At 44.1% G+C, this 26879-nt stretch overlaps 1 protein-coding gene across 5 annotated transcripts in view; it reads right to left on the reverse strand.

The window, feature by feature from the left end:
* Positions 1 to 24973, reverse strand: part of C5H10orf71 (chromosome 5 C10orf71 homolog) — a 47732-nt gene extending 22759 nt beyond the window's left edge. For 2 of the 5 annotated variants that reach the window (XM_058185715.1, XM_058185716.1), the window contains exon 1: positions 24498 to 24973. The gene's annotated coding sequence lies outside the window, so the exon portion shown is untranslated. Of the gene's footprint in view, positions 1 to 5402; positions 5586 to 20079; positions 20206 to 24497 lie in introns of all 5 variants that reach the window. The other 3 variants (XM_058185718.1, XM_058185719.1, XM_058185717.1) reach the window with 3 other exon arrangements.
* Positions 24974 to 26879: the final 1906 nt, after the last annotated feature.

Raw genomic sequence — 26879 nt, forward strand, 5'->3', positions numbered from 1 at the left:
TTTGGGGAGGGGGACATTATAGCTGTCCATCTCTGGGGTAGGAAAGGTGAAGGATCAGGGCATCAACCCTCCATCCTTCATTAGGCAGCCTCCTTTTCCTGGCCAAGGGATTTTCAGCCAGAAAATCCTCCCACTGTTTCACCTTCCTTCTGGATCTCTCACTGATTGGTTGCGATGGACTCTGCTTCTACAGAAACCGTAAATGAAACTCATATGACTGTATAAACAGAGAAACAGGTGAACATTGTGGTCTGACCTCTTGGCCCATCTTCATCCTGCATTTTTGTTTCTGATGCTTCTGAGATACTTGCATGTGAGACCCATTGGTTGGGCACTGAACGGGGGGTCCCCTTGTAGAGATGTGCCCACCGGGTTTCCGAGCATTTCATCAGCAGAGGGCCCAAGGTAGGGGTGAAGGGGTGGCAGTTGTTATTAAGGAGAGTCTAGAGCCAAGGGAGGCCACTGTACCTCAGATAGCCGGTTGTGAATCCCTTTATGTGAAATGGGGGCGTAGGATGCAGGTGGCTTGTTGATCACGTACCTGGCTCCTTGCTGCGTGACAACAACCCTGCCCGAGCTGCTTGAGGTGATAGCCGGGATGGCAGTTGATACCCCTAGGCTCATGGTCATGGGGGATTTCAACTTGCCATCGGCCGGCGTGTCGTCAATGGCAGCCCGGGAGTTCATGGCCTCCATGACGGCCATGGACCTGACCCAATTAGTTGACGGCCCCACCCACGTTGGGGGAAGCACACTGGATCTGATTTTTGTCTCTGGACAGTGGTTGAATGATCTGGAAGTAGGAGAATTAGTCATCGAACCTTTGTCATGGTCAGATCATTTTCTCCTTCGTCTGGACTTTCGGACCATCACTCAACACCACAGGGAGACAGGGCCAATGCGTTGGTTCCGTCCCAGGCGACTGATGGACCCGGAGAGGTTCCTGACGGAGTTTGGGCCGCTCCCTGGTGATCTGGCCCACGGCTCAGCCGAGGAGCTTGTCGCGACCTGGGAACAGGCTGCAGCAGGCGCTTTGGACCGTGTCATGCCTTTGCGGCCTCTGACCCGGCGTAGGTCTCAACCGGCTCCCTGGTTTTCCGAGGAGCTGAGGGAGATGAAACGCTGGAAAAGACGCCTAGAGAGTGTGTGGAGGTCCAGCCATTCTGAAGCTGACCGAACACTAGTTAGGTCTTATATTCAGACCTACCTAGTGGCATTGAGGGAGGCCAAGCGGGCCTATGTTTCTACCCTCATTGCATCAGCAGATAATCGCCCGGCCTCCCTGTTTAGGGTGACTCGCTCTCTTCTTCATCAGGAGGGGTGCAATGATTCCTTACAGGGTTGTGCTGAGGATTTTAGCAAGTATCTGTACGATAAAATCACTCAGCTCCGGGACGGTTTGGACCAAAATTGGGTAGTTTCAGGCGAGGTGACGGAGGCTAGTCTTGTTGAGACCATCTGGGAGGAGTTTGATCCTGTGGCTCCTGAGGACATGGACAGGTTGCTGGGGCAGCTGAATACCACCACATGTTTATTGGACCCGTGTCCCTCCTGGTTGGTGCTGGCCACTCGGGAGGTTACACGAGGCTGGCTCCAGGGAATTGTTAACGCTTCCTTGAGGGAGGGTGTTGTTCCCACCGCCTTGAAAGAGGCGGTGGTGAGGCCCCTCCTCAAGAAGCCCTCCCTGGACCCAGCTGTTTTGGGAAATTACCGTCCAGTCTCCAACCTTCGCTTTGTGGTGAAGGTTGTTGAGAGTGTGGTGGCACATCAGTTACCCCAGTACCTGGATGAATCTGTCTATCTAGACCCGTTCCAGTCCAGTTTCTGACCCGGGTACAGCACAGAGACGGCTTTGGTCACGTTGGTGGATGACCTCTGGAGGGCTCGGGACAGGGGTTATTCCTCTGCCCTGGTCCTCCTAGATCTCTTAGTGGCTTTTGATACCATTGACCATGGTATCCTGCTGCGACGGTTGGGGAGTTTAGGAGTGGGAGGCACTGTTTTTCGGTGGTTCTCGTCCTATCTCTCTGACCAATCACAGACGGTGTTGGCAGGGAGGCAGAGATCGACCGCAAGGCGCTTCCTGTGTGGGGTGCCACAGGGGTCGGTCCTCTTGCCTCTCCTGTTCAACATCTACATGAAGCTGCTGGGTGAGGTCATCAGTGGTTTTGGGGTGAGTTATCAACTGTACGCGGATGACACCCAGCTGTACATTTCCACCCCTGACCACCCCAATGAAGCTGTTGAAGTGTTGTCTCGGTGTTTGGAGGCCGTGCGGGTCTGGATGGGGAGAAACAGGCTCAAGCTCAACCCCTCCAAGACTGAGTGGCTGTGGATGCCGGCATCCCGGTACAGTCAGCTGCAACCACTGCTGACTGTTGGGGGCAAATCATTGGCCCCAATGGAGAGGGTGCTCAATCTGGGCATTCTCCTGGATGGACGGTTGTCTTTTGAAGATCATTTGGTGACTGTCTCCAGGAGAGCTTTTTACCAGGTACGCCTGGTTCGCCAGTTGCGCCCCTTTCTAGACCGGGATTCCCTATGCACGGTCACTCATGCCCTCGTCACTTCTCGCCTGGACTACTGCAATGCTCTCTACATGGGGCTCCTCTTGAGGAGCACCCGGAGGCTCGTTGGCCCAGGATGCAGCTGCGCGGGTGATAGAGGGAGCCACTCGTGGCTCTCATATAACACCTCTCCTGCGCAAGCTGCACTGGCTGCCTGTGGTCTTCCGGGTGCACTTCAGGGTGTTGGTTATCACCTTTAAAGCGCTCCATGGCTTAGGAACGGGATATCTCCGGGACCGCCTTCTGTTACCATTTGCCTCCCACCAACCAGTGCGCGCCCATAGAGAGGGTCTCCTCAGGGTGCCGTCAGCCAAACAATTTTAGCTGGCGACCCCCAGGGGGAGAGCCTTTTCTGTGGGGGCACCTACTCTCTGGAATGAGCTTCCTCCTGGACTTCCGGACCTCCGGACCTTTCGCCGCCAGCTGAAGACGTATTTATTCTTCCGAGCAGGACTGGCATAAAACGGGTTTTGAATTGGATTTTAAATGGGGTTTTATATTATGTATTTTATAATTTAAATTATTGGCCATGTAGAATAAGTTTTTTAAATTGATTTTTATTGTATTGTATTGTACTGTATTTTATCTGGCTGTTAACCGCCCTGAGTCCTTCGGGAGAAGGGCGGTATAAAAATTAAAATATTGTTGTTGTTGTTGTTGTTGTTATTATTATTATTATTATTATTATTATTATTATTATTATTATTTTTATTATTTTTATTATTATTATTATTATTATTATTATTATTATTATTATTATTATTATTATTATTATTATTATTATTATTATTATTATTATTATTATTATTATCCACAAGTCAATTTTCTTGATCATAGTTCATGGACGCATGCATGCAGTTGGTGCAGGAATCATTGCTAGCAACGGCTGCTGTGGGAAATGACCTTATTAATTCGGGTGAAACTTTAGACCCCAGAACCTTTCACTAAATTCACTAAACCAGCCCAGCTCTTCTCAGGCTTCTGCATGTCAAAAATACTGATCTAAGGGGGAAAAAAATCTCACTGACAGTCTATACGGATGGGTCAACATTCTTTGCCTCTTGATCACATGGAAGTTGGAGGCAAATCGCTGAAATGGAAATAAGAGAGCATCCTGGTTGAATTTACAATTCAAGCATGAGTTGGGGCCATTTGCCCCAGGGCTGTGGAAGAGGCTCCTTGGATGGATCCTGTTTCTAAGCTGCATGTAATAATACACGGTGTGTGACGGCTGATCATTTTAAAGCTTAGGAGGGCTTAAGAATACACAAGAGGATACATAAAAGCCAGATCGTCTTATCCACAACACTGGAGAAAAAGAAGCACAGATGCTCTCCGGAACAATCGTCACAAAGTCCATCCAGCAGCTCTTTGGCCAATCACATTCTCTGCCTCTCCAAATTCCTTCAACGGAGTGGTTGTTGGGGGAAAATATTGAGGTCCTGAAGGACAGGCAGAATATAAATCTAACAAATAAATCAATACAATATTGGTAAACAGCCCCAAAAGAGACATTGTCATCTCACTTCAGGGAACACAAATATCCTTCTCAAAACTCTCAAGTTCTTCTTGTTACCTCTGAGTTGAATTATCATAATAACAGAGTTGGAAGGGACCTTGGAGGTCTTCTAGTCCAACCCCCTGCCCAGGCAGGAAACCCTACACTATTTCAGACAAATGGTTATCCAACATTTTCTTAAAAATTTCCAGTGTTGGAGCATTCACAACCTTTGCAGGCAAGTCGTTCCACTTACTAATTGTTCTAACTGTCAGGAAATTTCTCCTTAGTCCTAAGTTGCTTCTCTCTTTGATTAGTTTCCACTCATTGCTCCTTGTTCTACCCTCAGGTGCTTTGGAGAATAGTTTGACTCCCTCTTCTTTGTGGCAACCCCTGAGATATTGGAACACTGCTATCATGTCTCCCCTAGTCCTTCTTTTCATTAAACTAGACATACCGAGCTCCGTTCTTCATATGTTTTAGCCTCCAGTCCCCTAATCATCTTTGTTGCTCTTCTCTGCACTCTTTCTAGAGTCTCAACATCTTTTTTACATCGTGGCGACCAAAACTGAATGCAGTATTCCAAGTGTGGCCTTACCAAGGCATTATAAAATGGTATTAACAATTCACGTGTTCTCGATTCTATCCCTCTGTTTATGCAGTCCAGAACTGTGTTGGCTTTTTTGGCAGCTGCTGCACATTGCTGGCTCATATCTAAATGGTTGTTCTAGGACTCAAAGATCCCTCTCACAGTTACTACTATTGAGCAAGGTACCACATATATGGTACTTGTGCATTTTGGGTTTTTTGCCTAAATGTAGAACCTTACTTTTTTCACTGTTGAATTTCATTTTATTAGATAGCGCCCAATGTTCAAATCTGTCAAGATCCTTCTGTATCTTGAGCCTATCTTCTGGAGTGCTGGCTATTCCTGCCAGCTTGGTGTCATCTGCAAATTTGATGAGTTCCCCATATATCCCCTCGTCCAAATCACTGATGAAGATGTTGAAGAGTACTGGGCCTAAAACAGAGCCTTGGGGTACTCCACTGCATACTTCCCTCCCTGTGGATGTAGTTCCATTGAGGACTACACATTGAGTGCGGTTGGTCAGCCAGTTACGATTTCATCTGGTGGTGCTGCTGTCTAACCCACAATTTTCTATTTTACCTAGTAGTAGGTTATGGTCTACTTTATCAAATGCTTTACTGAAGTCCAAGTATATTATATCGACAGCATTCCTCTGGTCCACTAATTTTGTCACTTTGTCCAAGAATGCAATAAGATTAGTCTGACATGATCTGTTTTTGACAAACCCATGTTGGCTTTTGGTTATTACTTTGTTTGCTTCTAGGTGTTCGGTGATTCGTTGCTTGATTATCTTTTCCAGAATCTTCCCCGGTATTGAGGTCAGGCTGATAGGTCTGTAGATTCCTGGATCTGTTTTTTTTTTCCTTTTTTGAAGATGGGAACTACATCAGCTCTTTTCCAGTCCTCTGGCAGCTCCCCTGTGCTCCAGGATCTTTTTTTTTTTTTTTTTGTAAAAAAGTTTTATTTTTACAATCATGTCAAACAATTCATTCACAGTTATATACATTTAGTCGGGCCTGCCCAGTCACCACCCCCCTTTTTAACACTCCCCTCTTCTAACTTCTTTTACTATCCAAACCTTCCTCTCCTTCTCTTATCTACATCCTCTCCTCCCTCCACCCTACACCTTCCTTCTCCCTCTTCTACCCCTCTTCCTTCCTCTTCTCCTCTTTCCTACCTCCTACTCTCTCTTTTCTCCCTCCCCACCGTTCTAAAATGGTAACTGGGCAGACCCGACCCTACATTAATTATATTTATACATCTTCAATAATCCCTGTACATTAACCATCACTCCATCTCTAGCCTCCCAATTCCCCTCCCCCTTACCCCCCCCCCCCCCTTCCCCGGACAAAAAGCAGGGTGTCAAAACAAACAAACATAATCTAAAATAATTCCTAAATTATAATCTCTAGTCTCTCCACACTTAATCACACTCTCAATTCCCCTCTCCTTCAGAAATATATCTAATACAAAATATTTCCTAAATTTACTCATATGCTATTCGATATTTTTTTATCTGATACTTATTTTGAATATAGTCAATCCACATTTTCCATTCTAAAATATATTTTTGTTGTGTATAGTCTTTCAAATAAGCAGAGATTTTGCCATTCTGCCAGATTTGATACTTTAAGTGTCCATTCTTCAATTGTAGGTAATTCTTCTTTCTTCCAATATTGAGCAATCAAAAGTCTTGCTGTTATTAAGTTCAAAATCAATTTAGTCTCTATAACTGTACAGTCCATAATTATTCCTAGTAAAAGAACTGCGGAGTAAACTTAATCTTCTTTTCAAAATATTCTGCATAATCCACCATACTTTAATCCAAAATGCTTTAACTTTTTTACAAGTCCACCATATATGGTAATAAGTGGCATCTTCACAATCGCATCTCCAACATTTAGCCTGTACATTAGGATACATACATGACAATTTTTTTGGGTCTATATGCCATCTATAAAACATCTTATAAAAATTTTCTCTCATATTTTGCGCTTGTGTAAATTTAACATTCCTCACCCAAATTCTTTCCCAAGTTTCCAACATTATTGGTTGCTGAAAATTTTGTGCCCACTTAATCATACAATCCTTAACCAATTCAGTCTCTGAGTCTATTTCTACTAATACATTATACAACCTCTTAATATGCTGTTGGCCTTGATCTCTCATTTGTTTTAACAAATTATCCTCAATTTGCCTAACACCTATTTTTTGATCTAATTTCCATCTAGCTTGTAATTGTCCATATTGGAACCATGTATAATTTTTCCCTTCTTCCCCCATCTTTTCTCTAGATTTTAATTGTAATTCCCCCTTTTCCATACAAAGAAGTTCTTTATAGGTAACTACCTCCATCTTTTGATATATATTTATATTTTCTATCATGTGTCTCGGGATTGCCCATATTGGAATCTTTCCATCTAATTTATATTGATATTTCCTCCAAACCCTCAATAATGCATTTCTAATTATACATGACTTCCTGTTTGGCACCATAGGTGATGGCGGTGATCTTTACGATCACCAACCTCTGGATTATGTGGAATCGCTAGGACATCTTAAATCTGCTGCCCAGCGGTTCGAAAAATCCTCTCTTCGGGAGAAGAAGAGATGGTGAGCTGAGGGCAGAGGTTGAATTTCCCTAAAGCCCCTGAGAAAAAAGGGGTTTGAAGGGTTAAGTTCCCTCCAGTAACCCAAAGTGCTCCAGATCCGAGGATTTTTCTGCTTTGGCGGAACCAATCACCACGACCAAACACCGAGATTTATTTTGGACAATAAAGGATTATACCGGACAGAACGAAAGTGGGAGAACTTTATGCAAGTAGCCAAGCCAATTCCCTGTTATTTTGTAACAAGCTTGAAAACAGCAAGAAAATGGAGCCGAATTGTTAACAAGTTAACCAGTGGAAAGCGAAAGTGATACTTTTAGCGTTTGCTGGTAAATTGCATGTTATTTGCTACTACTTCAACTCTTTAACTCTTTGCTGCCTAGAATCTAGGGGAGATTTTCTTTTTAAATATTGCTTTAAAAGACTGTGTTTCTCAGAGGTTAAGAAGATTTAAAGTGAATGTGCTCCAGGATCTTTGAAAGATATAGTTCAGTGGTTCTGAGATCTCATCTGCCAGTTCCTTCAGAACCTTGGGGTGTGATCCATCCGGTCCTGGTGATTTGAACTCGTCTAGGATAGACAGGTGTTCACTTACTATTGTTCCCCTATTTTAACTTGTGTTCCTAATCTGTTTTTTTGTGGTGCTGTTTTTGATAGGTTGGATTGTTTTTTCCTTTTGTGTAAAGACAGGTGCAAAAAAAATGAGTTAAGTAGATCTGCTTTCTCCCTGTTGCTTGTCACCTTCTTGCCACTTTCTCCTAGCAATGGGCCAATAGTTTCCTTGACTTTTTTCTTGTTTTTAATATGTTGGAAGAAGCTTTTTTTGTTATTTTTTACTTTTGTCACTAGCCTTTGTTCATTGTGAGACTTAGCTTTCCTCACTTTATCTTTACAGGCTCAGGCTATTTGCTGATATTCTGCCTTAGTTATTTGCCCCTCTTTCCACTTTTTATACTTGTCCTTTTTGTCTTTCAATTTGTCAGATAGTTCTTTTTTTTTTAATTCAAAAAGTTTTACAGAATTTTTTTCCCCCTCCCCTCCCTTCACAACCCCCCCCGACTTCCTGGAACGAGCACAAGGTATAGTTAAAAATAAAACAAACATATGCTAAAAAAAATTTCGTCCCAACTTAATTATACCCCTACAATCATCAATTCCTAACTTCCCCCAAAAACAAACAAAAATAATACATCATAATCATTCAAAAACAATCTGATAACTCTTAATATGATATCTACTTTGAATATAGTCAATCCATTTTTTCCATTCCTTTAAGTATCTTTCTTGCGTATTGTTTTTCAAAAAGGCTGATATCTTCGCCATCTCAGCCAAATTGGCAACTTTCAATATCCATTCTTCTATTGTAGGTAGTTCTTTTTTCTTAATTTGTCAGATAGTTCTTTATGCATCCATGCTGGTTTCTTTTGAGATCTATTACTTTTCTTCTTCATTGGTATTGTGCTAGACTGGGCTTTTATAATCTCACTTTTCAAAATTTCCCAAGCTTCTTGAGTTGTTTTCCCCTTGAGGATTCTCATCCATGGAATCCTTCTCAAGCTTTCTCTAAGTTTATTGAAATTAGCTCTCTTAAAGTCCAAGACTCTAGTTTGACTTTATTCTACTACTTGTGTTTGCATAATGTTGAATTACAATATTGCGTGATCACTTGCCCCCAAGGTTCCTGTAGCTTCAACACCTTCTATTATTTCATCTCTGTTAGTGAGAATTAAGTCCAATATGGCTGATCCCCTTGTTCCCTTCTCTACTTTTTGGGAAACAAAGTTGTCTGCTAGGTTGGTTAAGAACCTGTTGGATCTTCCACTTGGGGCAGAGTTTGTCTCCCAGTTGATGTCAGGGTAGTTAAAATCCCCCATTACTACTGTGATGTGCTTCTTACATACCTTAGTTAGCTGGCTAGCAAAAAGTTCATCTACTTCCTCTGTTTGGTTGGGTGGCCTATAGTATAGACCTATGGCAATATCATTTCCCCCCCACTTTAATATTGACTCAAATGCATTCAAGATAATTTTCCTCATTGTTGTGCTCTATTTCTATAGAGATGTAGTTATTTCTTATATATAGTGCAACTCCGCCTTCTCTTTTATTTGATCTATTTCTTTTAAATAATTTATATCCCTCCAGCTGTATGTTCCATTTGTGGGTTTCATCCCACCAAGCTTCCGTAATGGCAACAATATCATATCTGCCCTCATTTACTTGAATTTCTAATTCCTCACACTCTGTGCATTGGTGTATAGACATTTGAGTCCATTTTGATTGACCTTGTGTTTACTGTCTACATAACCTGTGTTGTGCCTGACTGCCCCTACTTTCTTGCCACCTGTTTGATTTAGTGCACATGGTATAGCACTCATTATTAAATGCTTGGTTTTGCTTGATAGCAGGACTGATAATCTTACCCACACAGACATCTATGTTAAATGCACTGATGACCCTATTAATTTTAAAGTTTTCTTTCTAGATAAACTCACAGTACTGAAAATATTATACAGATGATTTGGAAATGTATCTCCATTAAGGTTTCTTTTTGGAGAATTGTGTGCCAAATTAGACCTGCAGAAAAAATAATTGCTACCAACCTGCCTTCCATTGAGGACCTCTATACTGCACGAGTCAAAAAGCGAGCTGGGAAAATATTTACAGAGCCCTCGCATTCTGGACATAAACTGTTTCAACTCCTACCCACAAAACGACTCTATAGAGCTCTGCACACCAGAACAACTATACACAAGAACAGTTTTTCCTGGACGCCATCACTCTGTTAAACAAATAATTCCCTCAACACTGTCAAACTAGTTATTAAGTCTGCATTACTATTAATCTTCTCATCGTTCCCATCAGCCATCTCCTCCCACTTATGACTGTATGTTGCTGGTATCCTTACGATTTATATTGACTGTTCCCTAATATGATTTGATTGCTTATTTGTTCCCTATGACTATCATTAAGTGTTGTACCTTATGATTTTTGACGAATGTATCTTTCCTTTTATGTACACTGAGAGTGTATTCACCAAGACAAATTCCTTGTGTATCCAATCACACTTGGCCAATAAAGAATTCTATTCTATTCTATTCTATTCTATCCTATTCTATTCTAAATCTTAATTGTTGTTCCTGGGAGGCTCAGGTTGGTTCTCTCTTTTGCGAGCTTCTTATCCTGCCCTCTCAGGTGCTTTGACTCCCTCTTTTCTGTGACAGCCCCTCAAGTATTGGAAAGTTGTTCTCATGTCCTCCCTAAGTCTTCTCTTCAGTAGGGTAGACATTCCCAGTTCCCTGAACCGGGCATTATTCAATTTAGCCTCCAGGCCCTTTATCATCTTTGGACTCTTCTCTGCACATTTTCCCAAGGTCTTGGCATCTTTTTGACCACTCAAGCGTCTTGACCTCTCGAGGTTCATGGAACATTTAAGCCCCAACCACTCCGAATATTTCCCAAGAGGAGTTTTCAGCAGATGTAACTGGGATGAAGACCACCTCCTACCCTCACCCGTTTTGCTTTCTGCTCTCTGTTCCCCAGTGTAGACTTTCCACGGTGATCAAAGCTGTCTGCTCGGTCATATTCACTTTAGACTTTTGCCTCCAGCACTTTAGACATCTGCCAGCCAGTTTCCCTGCCCGAACTTACTCAGTGAACCAGTGACCTGTGAGCTTGATAAGCTGGCAGAGGCTACCCTGCAGCAAAGGAGGCTGGGAACATGGGAAAACTGGAAATCCCAATCTGGCCCCAAGGTCTCAAAGGGGAGATTGGCACAACAGAAACCAACCCACCAGAAAATTCTGGAATTCCACCAACTCCAGAAGACCTGACCTCAAAGCCACGCCAAAGCTCCTGTGGGAATGGCTTAGGGTTAAATCAACCTTTCTAACCTAATCAGGTGGTGATCCATCCATGACAGAGAATCAGTTCCGGTCCCTCAACAGAGGTTTGTCAGTTAAAAGACCAGGTGCAGAGAATAATAGCCAGAAGACATGGTTGCCATGACCACCACGGCAGCTCTAGGGAGACTGGACCCAGTGTGACTCTGAACCCCATCTCTGAAACCAGTTCCACCAGTTCAGGTAATGAAACTGCTGGATATAGTACAGTGTATAGTAAACCTCCAGATCTGTCTAGTGATGGGTGGAATCTCACCAAGGACAGGGAGGTCTCTCATCCCCTTCTCATCTCTGCTCCTGAATGCATAAAATCTATCATGTCTTCTGTATTCCAATTCTTGCATTAACTATATTTGCGTACATATCTGAAATGTTTGCCTTTCATATCCTTCAGGTACAGAACTTTCTTTGGAACCAGCTGTTTGAGATCAAAAAGTGAAACAATTTGCACCTGGTTCTTCCACACCCAATTTAATCACTATGACATTTTTGTTTTTCTAACACATTTTTCAATAAAAATGGGAAATGCTGACTAGCAGAATATGACAAATCTTGCTAATCGAAACAGGGGACTTGAAAACTTCATGCTTAGCCATTTTGGGTATCTTCACTTGGTGAACACATGAAATGTGATTGATGGAAATTATGCTTCGTGTGCTATAATTATTTTTCTTAACACCTGATATACCCTGGATATAGAGTAGAAGGTCAGTCTGCAGCACCTTGGCAAGGCTGCTGGCAATGACATGGCTGGGACAGGGATCTGAGGATCTCTGTGACAACTTAAATCTACTGTGGGCACAGCCCTCCCCATCTAGTAGGAGGTAGACATCTTGGCTAGGGTTGCATTGTGTAGACATCTTGGCTAGGGTTACAGCTAGGTAAAAATAAATCTCCACTCCACTTGACCCTTAAACTCTGACCACTGTCACTCCTTTTAGGTAAATAGTCCTGACTTATGAACGACCCAAGGCAGAACGTAGGTTGGGGTGGTGTCTGTGTGTAGATCTGGCTCACAGATTGTACACAGTGGGGCTGCTATGCCAGAAAATTTAATACTTTGAAAACAAATCAATGTGTAGTTTCTGGATGTCACACTGCCTTTTCTCTGCTGTATTTCAATCGTTGACTTTCACCTGGCGGATTGAAAATAAACCCTTAAAGATGAAATAAATTCCTTTTGAGAAATTGGGGACTTTTTATTCCCTGCCTCCTTATTCAGGGCTGGGGGTTGAGAGGAAGAAAACCACCCTAACCCACCCACCCGCATCATGATGGGAGAGAGCACTTGGCTCAGCACCTTGCCTGCCCTTCGTTTCTCAGCCGCTTCCTCTTTCTTCCCAGTCACATGACTTGGAGTAGAGCAAATTTAAAGAGATTGAAAGAATTCCTGCGGTCCTGCTCTGCTTGCTTTTCCTATCTTATCACATGCAAAGTAACTGTGTCCCACAAGCCAATACTCCTCAGTGGGCTTGATGGCCAACATCTCAGCTTATGCCCAGCAGTGTTTTCTGGTCAAGAGAAATGAGAATAATGGCAGAGGTAGCGAGGTTTGCAATGGCATGTTGCGCAATACAACAGCAGTTCACAAGCATCAAATTTCTTTTTTCTCCACTTAGTTGGTAGTACAGTCATTTCAAATTTTGTGTATTTTTGAGCAAAAATGGTTTTCTGGAGGCCTAAAGGATGAAGGCGCCAACCATGGCCCACTCTTCAAGGTCCCAGAATAAACAGACTCCCTTCCTGTCTTCAAAAGTAACTCCACATTTTAATTTAAACAAGGAACACACAAGGGAGAGAAGGGCAAAGCACAGCGAGGGTGGCAGCAGCTCTGCTCTTCTTGAGAAGCCAGAATTGCGGCCTTCACCCACCCTTGCACAGCCCTGGGCCGCATTTTCCTTTCTCAAGCCTGGTTCACATTTCCCTCCCGCCAGCCATAAAGTTCTTTTTGCGTGGGATATCCAACGTTTACTTCGATTCCATTTCCTTTTAACCTGAACTCAGACTCCTGATTAAGCGAGTGCAGCAATGGCTCAGCCTTCCATAATATGTCTTCATTTACAAAGATTTGAGTTACAGCTGGTCATGCAAGTGTCCAACTGGACAGGGGAGTGGGGGTCATGGCTGGTATGATTGGCATTCAAATACCCCACCCTAGAGCAACAAGAATCTTTGTTTTTTGAAAAGAGAGTGAGTGTGGAAAGGAGGAGTGGTTGATTAGAAAGCAAGAGGGGCCCTGAGGATCAGGGACCCTTTTCTGCAGATCTGTCGGAGAGCAGCAATTCAACCTTCCCTGCAGTGTATGCGGCCAGAGAATCATTGCCTATTGGCTCAGAAATGAGTGGCCGTCATTGGCCAATAGATGATTGCTGCTATATAAGTAGCAGCTGTGAGTGAAGTTGGTTTGTTCGGTAATATTGCCTTATTTTTACTTGCTGTTAGTTTGTTGTTAATAAAGGATTATTGCTAACCGTCAAGCCTCCATTCCCTTCTTCATTCTTTGAATGAAGCGCTGGCGACGAGGATGGGATTCCTGAGGCGACGGTTGAGTACTGGTTACGGTAAGGGAGTTTATTTATACTCTATCCTTGTCAATCCACATTGCTCCATGGCGACTAAGATATCTTTCGCTCCATATAACCCGGTCTACGAGATGTGGGACGCGTATGTTGAGCAATTTGACTGTTATCTCTTAGCCAACGATTTCACCGAGCTCTCAGGAGATAGGAAACGCGCCCATTTCCTGAATGCCTGTGGTCCACAAATATTTGCAATGGCCAGAGCTCTGTTGGCTCCTCAATCGGTTTCCGCGGTGCCTTGGGCCACCTTGATGGGCACATTGCGAGCTCATTATGCGCCAGCTCCTTCGCGCATTTCCAGACGGTTTACCTTTCTCCAGAGGGTTCAAATGGACGGGGAGTCCATAAACTCGTACATGGCTTCTCTCCGGACCGCTGCTATAGAGTGTGAGTTCCCTAACTTGGATGACTCCCTTCTTGAACAGTTGGTGTGCTGCGTGAGGAGTTTGAGATTGCAACGCCGTCTTTTATCTAGAATGGACATTACCCTCCAGTCTGCCTTGGATGAGGCACGTGCCTATGAAATGTCAGAGAAGTCATCGGCGGAGATGCATAGGGCTCCGGCCATGCACGCGGTGGCCCACTCTGCTTCTATTCACCATGACGATGTTCTCTCCGATGAATTCGAGGGTGAGGAAGATGAGGTGGGTCGCCTCCGAGTAGCCCCGGGAACCAAGCGGCCAACAGAGCGGAAACCACAGACGGCGCCTTTCCTGGGATGCGGAGAGAATCACCCTCGCTCGTTGTGTCGCTTCAAAACTGCAGTTTGCCGCAAATGCGGCAAACGGGGACATCTGGCTAGGGTTTGTCGTTCCACCCCACTGGACAATATTCCATCGGGTCCTCGTCCAGCTAGATGATTCCAGAGAGGTCCTCCTGTGTCCCAAGATGATTGCTTCACTGTGAACCGTGGAAACACCAACCCTGCAGTGTCGATCAGCCAGGCTTCGACTGGCTCCAACAAGAAAATTTTTCTTACTATCAAGTTGGAGGGGGTGCCCTGTAAAATGGAGGTGGACCCAGGCTCTTCTAAATCTATTATTGCCTGGAACACCTTACAAAAGATAGCTCCAAGCTTCACTGAAAGTCAATTGACTGCCTGTACCACCAGGCTGAAGGACTATCAAGAGAATGATATTCCCATTCTTGGAGGTGCCCGCCTTCGGGTGGAGAAAGGTTGCCTCCCATTGCTTGTAGTTAAGGGTGACCTACCCAGCTTATTGGGGTTGGATTGGTTCTCAGCATTGGGCCTTAACATCACAGGCATTCATTCTACCACCACAGATGGGTTCGAGGTCCTGATGTCTGAGTTTGCTGAGGTATTTGCTGATTCCCTGGGTCAATATAAGGGCAACCCTATCTCTCTAAACCTTGATTCCCAGGTGTCTCCTATTAGGCTTAAGCCTTGACGGGTGCCTTTTGCGCCTGCCGGGGTGCACGAACCTGTGTGAGTTTGCAAGCGGTAACAGTATCGCTCACAGTAGCACCCTTTGCTTCCCGTCCCGCTGGGCCCACGGACCACCTCACCCGTGACAACTTTCAGAGGCGGGGCTTCCCCGGCCAGCACTCCGGGGAGTTGAAGAAGTCCACGTGTCTCCAAGTTACCAAGGCTGGAAAAGCAAATTTTGCCCTGGACAAAAGAGCCAGTTTCTTATGTCCCAAACAAGCAGGAGGGAAAAGCCCCTTCTGGCCTTCCTGCACTCTCTCACCCACCCACCCAGGCGTCCCCAAGGATGGCGGGGAGGGGAGCACAAGAGCCTGGCTGGAGTGGGAAAAGTGGCGGTGGCAGAGCAGAAGGGTGGCCAAGAGGCTGCGGGCTCTGGGCGAGACAGGGAAGGGAAGGGAAGGGGCCAAAGCGCCACGCAGGACAGGTGGCACCCAGGGACTCCCTTGGCCCAGAAAACAGCAGCAGCCGCTCCCCTCCAGCCATGAGGCCATGGGGGGGCAGGCTCTCCACTTCCATTCGGATTAACGGGGTAAGTGAGGCCCCCGCCACCGAAACCGGTTCTGCGCCACTTGGAAAGAAGAAGGTTGCAGGGGGGGGTGTAGTAGGCTGAGGCGCCTGGAGAACAGGCGTCCCCAACTTTCTGGCCACAGGGGGCTCCGGCTTAACTGGCCGCTTTCTTCTGGGGGAGGCTTGGAAGTTCGGGGACCGAACTAGACGACCTCCAAGGTCCCTTCGAGGTCTCTGTGAGTCCAAGGAGAGCCGAGTCGGCAGGCGGGCCAGGTGAGGGAAGCGAGGACTGGGCGGCTGCAAGACACGAGAGCCGGTCTCGGAAGGTCCCGGGACGAGCTGGGTTCGGAGCCGCCTGCGAGCAGACCCCAGGAGGCATCTCCCCCGCGTGGAAGGGTCTTGGCGAGAAAAACCTGCCCGAGAGTTTTCTTGTCTGACCTCAAAGTCTTCGGGTGATGAGAGACTCCGCCATTCTACTTCAACCGGGACAGAATTGGGGGCAGGGCGTGGAAACAACACCCCTAGAAGAATTTTAACCCTCCCTCGGAGCAGCCTTCAGTTTCTTCTCATCGAGGAGGTGGTGATGGAGCCAGACTCTCCCTCTGCCCCTGACCGGAATGGTGGTGTCCTGTCCAGGTAGATTCCACACCTGGAGCTGTGAAGAAAAGCCCACTGAGTGGGTGGGCGGGAGAAAAGGGGAAGGAAGAAGTATTTACAATAGATCAAGAGGCTGATAGTTACTTCAAGAGAGAGAGAATCAGAATAAAAGAAGATGCAAAAAATACTAAAATATTAGAGTGGATTTCTTGTAATTAAACAAAAAGTTGGAGAAATCTGTTGATGATCTAGGCATTTTGGGAACAGCTGACATGAGTGCAATATTTTATAATACTGACAGTCCTTGTTCAACAACCACAGGATGACAACTAGGTCATTAAGCAAAGTAGTCACTAAGTTGCTAAAAGAAACGGGTGTTTTTTTTTTAGATTGCACTTACCAAGAGATCAATTGATACCATTTATTATAGTCCTGATGTTATTTCAGTCCTGACGTTTAAGTGTCACCAGGAGAATGAAAGTGGCACAGCACAGAGGGAGGGCAGCTGAAAGAAGCAGAGGTCACAGAGCAAGAGAGGGGTGGGCTTGAGAGGCAGAGACCAAATAACGGAACAAACCTGGGTTGTAAGAAAAGCCCCAGCCTCACCTCCAGGTCTGTCATGGAATCACATGGCACAGAAAGAAAAGGATGAAGGTAGAAAAAGAAAATTCCTGAGACTATGATGAGATTAAAAAAAATATTTTTTAAAATTTGCATTTATATCCCGCCCTTCTCCGAAGACTCAGGGCGGCTTACACTATGTTAAGCAAAATGGAGGATAACCAAAGAAAATGACTGTGTAATTTAAGAAAAGACAAAATTACGTAGAGGACATCAAACTGGCCAATATATGGAAGACAAGGCTCCAAAGAAGCTTGGTGTGCTGAAGTGCACAGACCAGAAGTGCATTGATGATGTTACCTAGTTGGGTGATAAAATGCCTGCGAGCAAAGAACCAAACTTGGAGAGCCATACGGACTCCATAGCTCAACCCTGAGCTACAGAGATATGTGGCTGGTCAATCTGATTTCTTGTTGTTGTTGTTGTTAGTTGTGAAGTCGTGTCCGACCCATCGCGACCCCATGGACAACATTCCTCCAGGCCTTCCTGTCCTCTACCATCCTCTGGAGTCCATTTAAACTCATGCCTACTGCTTCAGTGACTCCATCCAGCCACCTCGTTCTCTGTCGTCCCATTCTTCTTTTGCCCTCAATCTTTCCCAGCATTAGGCTCTTCTCCAGTGAGTCCTTCTTTCTCATTAGGTGGCCAAAGTATTTCAGTTTCATCTTCAGGATCTGGCCTTCTAAAGAGCAGTCAGGGTTGATCTCCTCTAGAACTGACTTGTTTGTTCGCCTTGCAGTCCAAGGGACTCGCAGGAGTCTTCTCCAGCACCAGAGTTCAAAGGCCTCAATTCTTTGGCGCTCAGCCTTTCTTATGGTCCAACCTTCACAGCCATACATTGCAACTGGGAAAACCATAGCTTTGACTATACGCACTTTGGTTGGCAGGGTGATGTTTCTGCTTTTTAGTACGCTGTCTAGATTTGCCAGAGCTTTCCTCCCCAGGAGCAAGCGTCTTTTAATTTCTTGGCTGCAGTCCCCATCTGCGGTAATCTTGGAGCCCAGGAAAATAAAATCTGTCACTACCTCCATTTCTTCACCATCTATCTGCCAGGAATTGAAAGGGACGGATGCCATGATTTTTGTTTTCTTAATGTTGAGTTTCAAGCCAACTTTTGCACTCTCCTCCATCACCCGCATCAAGAGACTCTTTAGTTCGTCTTCGCTTTCTGCCATTAGAGTGGTATCATCTGCATATCTGAGGTTGTTGATATTTCTTCCGGCAATCTTAATTCCAATTTTCGATTCATCTAGTCCCGCCTTTCTCATGATGTGTTCTGCATATAAGTTAAATAGGCAGGGTGATAGTATACAGCCTTGCCGGACTCCTTTCCCAATTTTGAACCAATCAGTGGTTCCGTGTCCAGTTCTCACTGTGGCTTCTTGACCCGCATATAGGTTTCTCAAGAGACAAATAAGATGGTCTGGTACTCCCATCTCTTTAAGAACTTGCCACAATTTGTTGAGATCCACACAATCAAAGGCTTTAGCATAGTCAATGAAGCAGAAGTAGATGTTTTTCTGGAACTCCCTAGCTTTCTCCATGATCCAGCGTATGTTGGCAATTTGATCTCTAGTTTCTCTGCCTCTATGAAATCCTGCTTGTACTTCTGGTAGTTCTCGATCCACACACTGTTGGAGCCTAGCTTGTAGGATTTTAAGCATAACCTTGCTAGCATGTGAAATGCGTGCAATGGTGCGATAGTTTGAACATTCTTTGGCATTGCCTTTCTTTGGAACTGAAATGTAAACTGATCTTTTCCAATCCTGTGTCCATTGTTGAGTTTTCCAAATTTGCTGGCAAATTGGGTGTAGCACTTTTACTGCTTCGTCTTTTAAGATTTTGAATAGCTCAGCTGGAATACTGTCTCCTCCACTAGCTTTGTTGTTGCTCAGATTTCCTAAGGCCCATTTGATTTCACATTCTAGGATGTCTGGCTCAAGGTTAGTGACCACCCCATCGTGGTTATCAGGGATGTTAAGCTCATTCTTGTATAGTTCTTCTGTGTAATTTTGCCACCTCTTCTTAATCTCTCCTGCCTCTGTTAGGTCCCTGACATTTTGGTCCTTTATCATGCCCACCTTTGCATGAAATGTTCCCTTCATATCTCCAATTTTCTTGAATAGATCTCTGGTCCTCCCTATTCTATTGTTTTCTTTTATTTCTTTGCACTGTTCATTTAAGAATGCATTCTTATCTCTTCTAGCTATTCTCTGGAATTCTTCATTCAACTGGGTGTATCTTTCTCTTTCTCCCTTGCCTTTCGCTTCCCTTCTTTCCTCAGCTATTATTTGCAGAGCTTCCTCAGACAGCCATTTTGCTTTCTTGCATTTCTTTTTCTTTGGAATGGTTTTAGTTGCTACCTCTTGTACAAATGTGTACTCTTGTACCTCTTGTGATTTCTTAGGGCTGGCTGAATTTGTGTCAGTTTTGCTCTTTTTCTACAGCCCCCTGCAGTTCTGGCCAATATGAGCAAAAATACTGATACTTTAAGTGACAATTAGCCAAGCAAAATAGGGAAGAAGCAGTTCCAGCTGTCTTCAGGACAAAGAGCAGGAGATCACCAGCAAGCAACCACCCTCAAAGAAGATGAGGTAAGGCGCAAACCCAATCTGGACCCTTTTTTCCATCTGTGGCCACAGGGGGCGCCTGTATTTTCTTCTGCATCATGAAATAAGATGCGTCTATGTCAGGTGGGCTTCCCCCCCAGAAGTCTTCCATCGGGATATGTGCAGGTCAAGGTAGAGGCTCACAGGAGACCTCTCTGTGCACGTGTGCACTTCTTCTCTCTCTTAGTGTTGCGTTTGTGTTTTTTGTGCATGGTGTATGCCAAGCACAGAGTGACACAGGGGAAGGAGGCTTGGAACAGGAGAGTTCAACTGCTTCTCCCATGGGGGTCTTGGAGAAATAATGTCCTTCACAGCCTCCTCAACAAATGCATTTTCAAACTCCAATTTTTGGGGGGCAATTAAACACATGGAGAAAAATGGGTCCCATTCTCTTCAGCTTTTTGACAGCAATTCTGCTGATGGACAGTCCTGAGTTTCATTACGCAGTTTCTTTTGAATTGAAAATAATAAATGGCTTCCCCACCATTTTTCCTTATCGCTTGTAGGATTTTAAAAAAACCATTGGCTGGGCTAAAAAAATGGAGAGGACAACCTACCTGTTGACCACAGTAACAACTACCTGCAACATTGTCTGGGACAACCTCCAACATGACAAACCAACATCATGGTTAGAATGGCCTGCAATGTCACCTTGCAAACTCTTGTTCTCTCAGTGGGAGCCTCTGTCAATGAAAATGAAATTCTGTAACCTGGATCAGAAAGTTCTTCCCAGGAAGCAGATAAAAAACTAGGATTTTCGATATTGTTCTGATCTCTGCCTACATTCATATGACACCCTGAACTACAAAATAGCCAGATACATTTCATCTTAGTTATGTAAAAACTCAGCCCTCTTGGTCATTTATGACTTAAATGTTTCTTGTGGATCTTGAGTATTGAATTAATTGAATAAACAATGGTTTAATTGTTAGCATGGCCTGTAACATAATTTACTCCTTGCACTTTATGCTCTAGAGATTTAAAAACTGAAAATTTAAACTGAAAATTTGCTTAATAGATAGAATCAGTGTTGAAAAATAACATAGCCCATAGGAAACCTTTAACATCGTTAAGACATCGTTAAGACATCTTTCACTCTGGCTGTGATCATAGTCAACAACTGAGAATCAGAAGTCTGTCTGTGTGTGTGTGTGTGTGTGTGTGTGTGTATGAAAAGTTACACAGAGAAATGAGCACATTCCAACTTCCATGCCTGCACAACACATCATTAACCTTAATCTGCTAACTTCTCAAAAGGGGAAATGTGTGCAGAACCAGAACTGAGGAAAGGGGGGTTTGAAAAGGGAGGTGGCAAGAAAAGCTCTACCCTGCTGTATTTTAGGAAAATAAGTGAAACAAGATGAGTGGAGAGAAGGACCAGTGCAAGTTGGAAAAAGTGAAAGAGTGCAGATGGTTCTTTATTCTATAGAGCTGCCGGTTAGAAAGGTGTAGAAAGATAGTGCGGAGCTGGACAATCACAAAGAAAAGAGGTTCTGATGGAGACCCAGGAAAGTCCCATGCTGTTGAATGTACGGAAAGTAGCTTAGTAATTTAGGGCAGGAGGCAAAACACTCCAAGGAAGAAGATCTCAAGTCTGGTAGAACATAGTTTATTGACTGCAAGCGCAATGCGTTCCAAGCAGATCTAATCAACGTGTTTTAGCTGGTGAGGACGGTGTCCTTCTGGGGGAATTCTGGGCCAACGTCCGAGGCAAATCCAAGTGAGTTTGTTTGCTCTGTGAAACAAGGACTCTCTTCCCAGGGCCGTCTCACCCTTGAGTGCAGCCACCAAGGAGGACCAGGCATTTTCCACTGGGATGTGGACATCGCCTACTAGGGAGCTAATCTCGGTCCTTATGGGCGCGGCAGGTGGTCTGTAAAACTTCTTTTGTTTCATTTAATTTGTTCTTAAAGCCAGCTCTTTGATATTTTAAGATTGTTCTGTTCTGCTTTAAATTGGTAGTTTTGAGATGGTTCTTAAAATTGTATATGGCCTTGGGGGATGAAAGGCAATTAAAATATTTTATTCAGTACTTTTTATTTGTCTCAGTCCTACTCTCTTCATTTATTGCTGTTATAAACCTTTACTTGGTTTTCTCTGGTGTTAGCCAAACTTAAAGATTTGCATGTCCAACTCTGTTGATTAGATACCTCTTAGAGTACCAACACAAACAAACAAAAAGCCCCAGCCACAACCTCAAGTGCAGTTTGCAGTGTTTAAATTCAGGGGCACGGTGAGATTTCTCTGGGGGCTGCAGGGTGCCTCCCTCTCTCCCTCCCTCCTTTGTCTTTCACTCTGTATGGAACATCCTTCCTTCGCAGGTCAGGAAGTCCTCCAGAGCCAGCTTCACTCCACCATCCTATTCTGAAAGCTTGGGTGTGGATGAACCCTTGAGGGAAGGGTGGCTTTAAGGCAGCATGGCACTTTTGAGTTGTTGGAGCTTATCCATCCTTTATCTTCCTCATTTAAAAGTAAAATACGAATGATACTTCCTTCATGAAGTATCAGCAGATGAGTCAAGACCATTCGAGACAATGATGAATCCGCATACAGACAGGAGATTGAACTTCCACCTCTTACAATACTAGACAACACAGCATCAACAGTAGAGACCTTCAAATTTCTAGGTTCTACCATATCACAAGATCTAAAATGGACAGCTAACATCAAAAACGTCATCAAAAAAGCATAACAAAAAATGTTCTTTCTGCGCCAACTCAGAAAGCACAAACTGCCCAAGGAGCTGCTGATCCAATTCTACAAAGGAATTATTGAGTCTGTCATCTGCACCTCTATAACTGTCTGGTTTGGTTCTGCAACCCAACAAGACAGACACAAACTTCAGAGGATAATTAGAACTTATGACTGTAACCTCGTTGCTGGTATCCTTAAGATTTATATTGACTGTTTCTCTATGACTATCATTAAGTGTTGTACCTTATGATTCTTGATGAATGTATCTTTCTTTTATGTACACCAACAGCTTATGCACCAAGACAAATTCCTTGTGTGTCCAATCACACTTGGACAATAAAGAATTCTATTCTATTCTATTCTATTCTATTCTATTCTATTCTATTCTATTCTATTCTATTCTATTCTATGAATGACATAAGGACAGATACTTCAAGGATTTTCTCAACTGTGAGGACAGAGATCTAGGCATCCTAGTCAGTGGTAGGTTGCTACCGGTTCTCCCCGGTTCTTGTGAACCAGTAGTAAAAATTTTGAGTAGTTTGGAGAACCGGTAAATACCACCTCTGCCTGGCCTTGCCCCCAATCTATTCGCTGCCTCCCAACTCCCAGCTGATCGGCTAGAACGAAAAAAATCCAGGCTCACTTGTCAAAGAAGAGGGAAAAAACCCCAAGACACCGTCGCTTTAAATTGAGAAGCCAAGAAGCCTCCCAACTGATTGGCTACAATGAAAAAATCAGGACTCGCTTCTCAGCCAGGAGATCACTTGGCAAAAAAGAAGAAGGGGGGTGGGGAGACGAAACTGCTAGAAGGAGGTTTTTTACTTGGAGAAGCGAAGTGACATTCAGCAGTTCATTTCTGGGTCAGCTGAACAACAAACTGGATAAGAGGAGAGATTCTTATATGGTTCTATGTTTTTGAAGTTTTGGGGTTTGTGCAACATGGGCTTTGTGTTTCTAAAAAGGTTTGGGCAATTTCCATTGTGAAATATCCTGTCTTGAACGAGTTTTCTGCCTGCTTGTAAATGGAGCCAAACTTCCGTCAGCTGTTTCTTAATCTGTGCAATAACATCAAGTCCATTTGTAGATAGACTTAAACAGGCCATAAATGCAGGGAATAAATCATGATAAAAGTTCATTAAGGAAAAAATATTCATCTAATTATAAATTAATAGTGTATTGTTCTTGAGAGGCTGGAGGTAAACTTTCTTGGGATTGGAGTTTCCTCCCACTGAGCACCCACAAAGGGTCCCATTTGACAGGCAACAGGAGTTTGTGCCTCGTTGCTTTTCAGAGATGCTTCCCCTGGTGATGCTGGCTGGGGAAGGGTGGCAGAACCCACTAGAAAGTCTGCCGGGGACTGTGAGCAGGAGGGGCACAAGAAGGAAGGACTTGCTTGAGGGCCCATGGGTTCATGGCTGAGGTACAAGCAAGGGCAAAGGACTCCGTGGGTCTTTGGCCTGAGCAGAAGGGCCCTGGGCTGGATTAGATTCAGTGAACTGACAAAAGCCCCAAGGGGTGTATTTAGTTAGGTGGGGATACAGTCGCAAGAAAATACAGTATCTCCATTTTCAGTTAGTTTATTTTGCCCTAAATAAAGCAATTCATGTGGCTGTACATGAGTATCTTTTATATACCCATGTTTATGAACAATATTAGTGCGTTTAATGTTTTACAGAGCATTTTTCAAAACCATGAGAAATTGCTCATTTACTTCTATATTAAACAGTTTCAGGACATAACTAAGTAAAATCATTGACAATTGGATTTAACCTATTCAACCTATTGAGAATTCTTTTACTGATATGTGATAATTAACAGTCTCATAATTTTTTTCCTTCACATTATTAGTGAATTAGAGTATTTAAGTGAAAATAAGTTTCTGTTCTGACAAAAATATGTGTCAAATAAGTCCCTCGGCCTCAGAGATAAACAGCATTTAGGACAGGACACTAAATAAAATATATTTTAATAAACTGAAGAGTCAGCTCTATACATGCTTTTGAGAAATAGGTTCTCTGAACTCCAAGATCCCAAGTGGCCATGCGTAGATCTATTTACCAGTACTTGGCTTAATTGGAGGAAAAATGCAGATGGAAAATTAAAGTTTTGGTGCTGTTGAGAGAGTGAAATTATATAGATAAGGATAATTCAGAGGTATAGTCCTACCTAAAAAACATAAGATGGTTTTTATTCTGTATTCCATTATAGGCGTTCATATTATTCTTGTGAGCGCAGCCGCTCAACTCACACCTGATTCTCCATGCTTGCTTTGTCTTACCTTTGGTGTCCAGGTTTCTTAAAATCAGGGCCCGAAGAACATGGTGCTGCCTTCAGCCAATCCAATTTTCCCAGGCAGGTTCAATTTCTCCGTAGTTTGCTTAACCACGACACTTCCTGTAATTTATATCCTTGGAGGGTTCTTTCTTTTGAGCAGGAAGGAGAGCTGTGATAGTAAAAGTTACAGGAGCCAAACCTTTCCCTGCCAAGATCTGCCCAAATAGGCAAAAAGGAGCTGAACGAGAATCCCAAAGTGTCTGTAAAACGCACTTAAATCTCTCTTAGGCAAGTAGAAACCTGGTGGGGGAGAGTGGGGTGGGAGAGCAAAGCTACGTAGGAGAAGAACCACGCAGTGTCGAGTAACAGGCAGCTTCTCATGGGCTATTTTTACCTCCAGCTTGGCTACTGGCAGTGCTTCAAACAAAACTGAGGGACAGAAGACGACGTTCGGTGACTGGCCAGAGCCCAGTCAGAGGGCTGATTCAGATTATAATCCCCGCATTTTCATACCGTTAGCCACAGCTTGAAAAGGGTTGAATGAAAGTCACCATGAAAAATAATGACCAAAGATGTGCTCGTGACTTATACACATGATTGTCTTCATGGTGACAGTTCATAAATAGCGCATTTCATCACTGGGGCTGGACAGACGCAGGTCATGCTTCTTCTCAAAGGGAAGAGGGGGCCCCTCCCCTCCCCCCTCCCCTGCTCCGAGAGCCAATAGAAGCAGAACAGTCCATGACCCAGACAAGTAAACACTGGGTTCCAATTTTAGTAATACAATAAAATATTTGTTAACTGGCAGACAAGTGTGTGCCACTGAGTACTGCTTTGTTATTAAAAAGATTCGTAGGGAGATACACAATAAGGGGGGCTGTGAACTGGGAGTCAAAGGGAAGCCCCTCTTCCTCTGAGCAATAAGGGGACATTCTTATATGGATCCGATGACCTTGTGTCAGTCCTATAGCATTTGTCATGTGCCTCTAGAGTTGCCTCTTTCATGCCACAGAGTGACAAGAAGAAAAACAACAACTGACGAAGGAGGATCCAGCTCGCAGCATCAAAACTTTGAAGGCAGCAGATGTAATTAAAGCTGGTGTTTTCAGCCCAAGTCACCTCTGTACATGAGTGTAGAATCTGCAGGAGGCCTTGGACAGTCTGGTCTTTAAAGGCCGAGGGAGCCAGAGTGGCTGGCCAGATCCTTGCATATTCAGAATTAGGGGCCCTCAAGTGGAGTCTGCTTCTGAAAGCAAAGTGAGAAGAACCGAACCATTGCTCTTCCTTGTCTTTATAGCAACACCCTTATTCAGATGGAGCCATTGGTACAAAAATTCTGCCTATCGCCAAAATACCCTTCTGAGACCCGGGAGAACCAAGAAAGCCCCCCAAAGCCCAGATGACTCCGTGGGTTTCTCACCCTTGTTGAATACCGAGCTACTTTATTTAAGAGGTCCAGCTCCCCATGTTCCATCTACACCAATGGGAATTCAACAGTAGATACTATTGTATGATTTGATTTGCCTTTGTATTTGTTTCAGATGTAGAAAGTGAATCTGCTGGATAAACAAAGGATTAATGTAGAGCAAAATTCTGATCTCACAAAAGCTTGATATTGTCTCCATTTTATTTTATTATTTACAGTATTTTGCTACTGTCTGCATTTCTATCCCGCCACAATAGAAATGACTCTTGGTGGCTTAGCTAGAATTTTGCTCAGGTGGGATGAAAAAGTATTTGGATCCTTGAAGAATATTAACATCAATGCTGTATCCCAGAGACCAGGTGCATGACTTGCAGAGCAGAATGTGGTGCTAGAGCATAAACAGTTTCCCAAGACAGAAGTGATGGCCCGGCTGTTCCTGGGAAGGTCCCGAGAGGCAGTTCTTTGTTCTGCACCAGAGGGAGGGCTGAGGCAGGACCCTAATCTATCTCTGTACTCCTGAGCAGATTTGTGCCAAAGGATCAGGGGCAGCCTGGGACATCCCTGAGAATCTCCATTTTGAGAACCATGATCACAGTACTTTTCAGCTGCTGAGAGGATAAAGACTGTGGCAGATGATAGACTCAACAGGCTTATCATGCTGTTGATTGAGAAATGGAGGACTAAGTAATCTCACACTTCAGTCGAGGTGCCATTGTGCCGTTTGTGAGACCAGAAGAGCTTGGATCTCTTTTCTGCACAGAAGAGATTGCAAGAAGATCCTTCCTGATTCTGAACGATTCAGAGCCTTAGGCCAGGCTCTCAAAGCAAATGAGCTTGGCTTCCCTCAGCCTCAGCCACAGGCAACCCATGAGCAATTACGCTGTTCTTTAAAAACACACACACACAGTATTGTGAACATGACAATCCTGGAATGCAATGCTGATATAAGTATCTTTTTAA

The sequence above is a fragment of the Ahaetulla prasina genome, chromosome 5 (genome assembly GCF_028640845.1).
Source record: "Ahaetulla prasina isolate Xishuangbanna chromosome 5, ASM2864084v1, whole genome shotgun sequence".
Taxonomy (NCBI): Eukaryota; Metazoa; Chordata; class Lepidosauria; order Squamata; family Colubridae; genus Ahaetulla; species Ahaetulla prasina.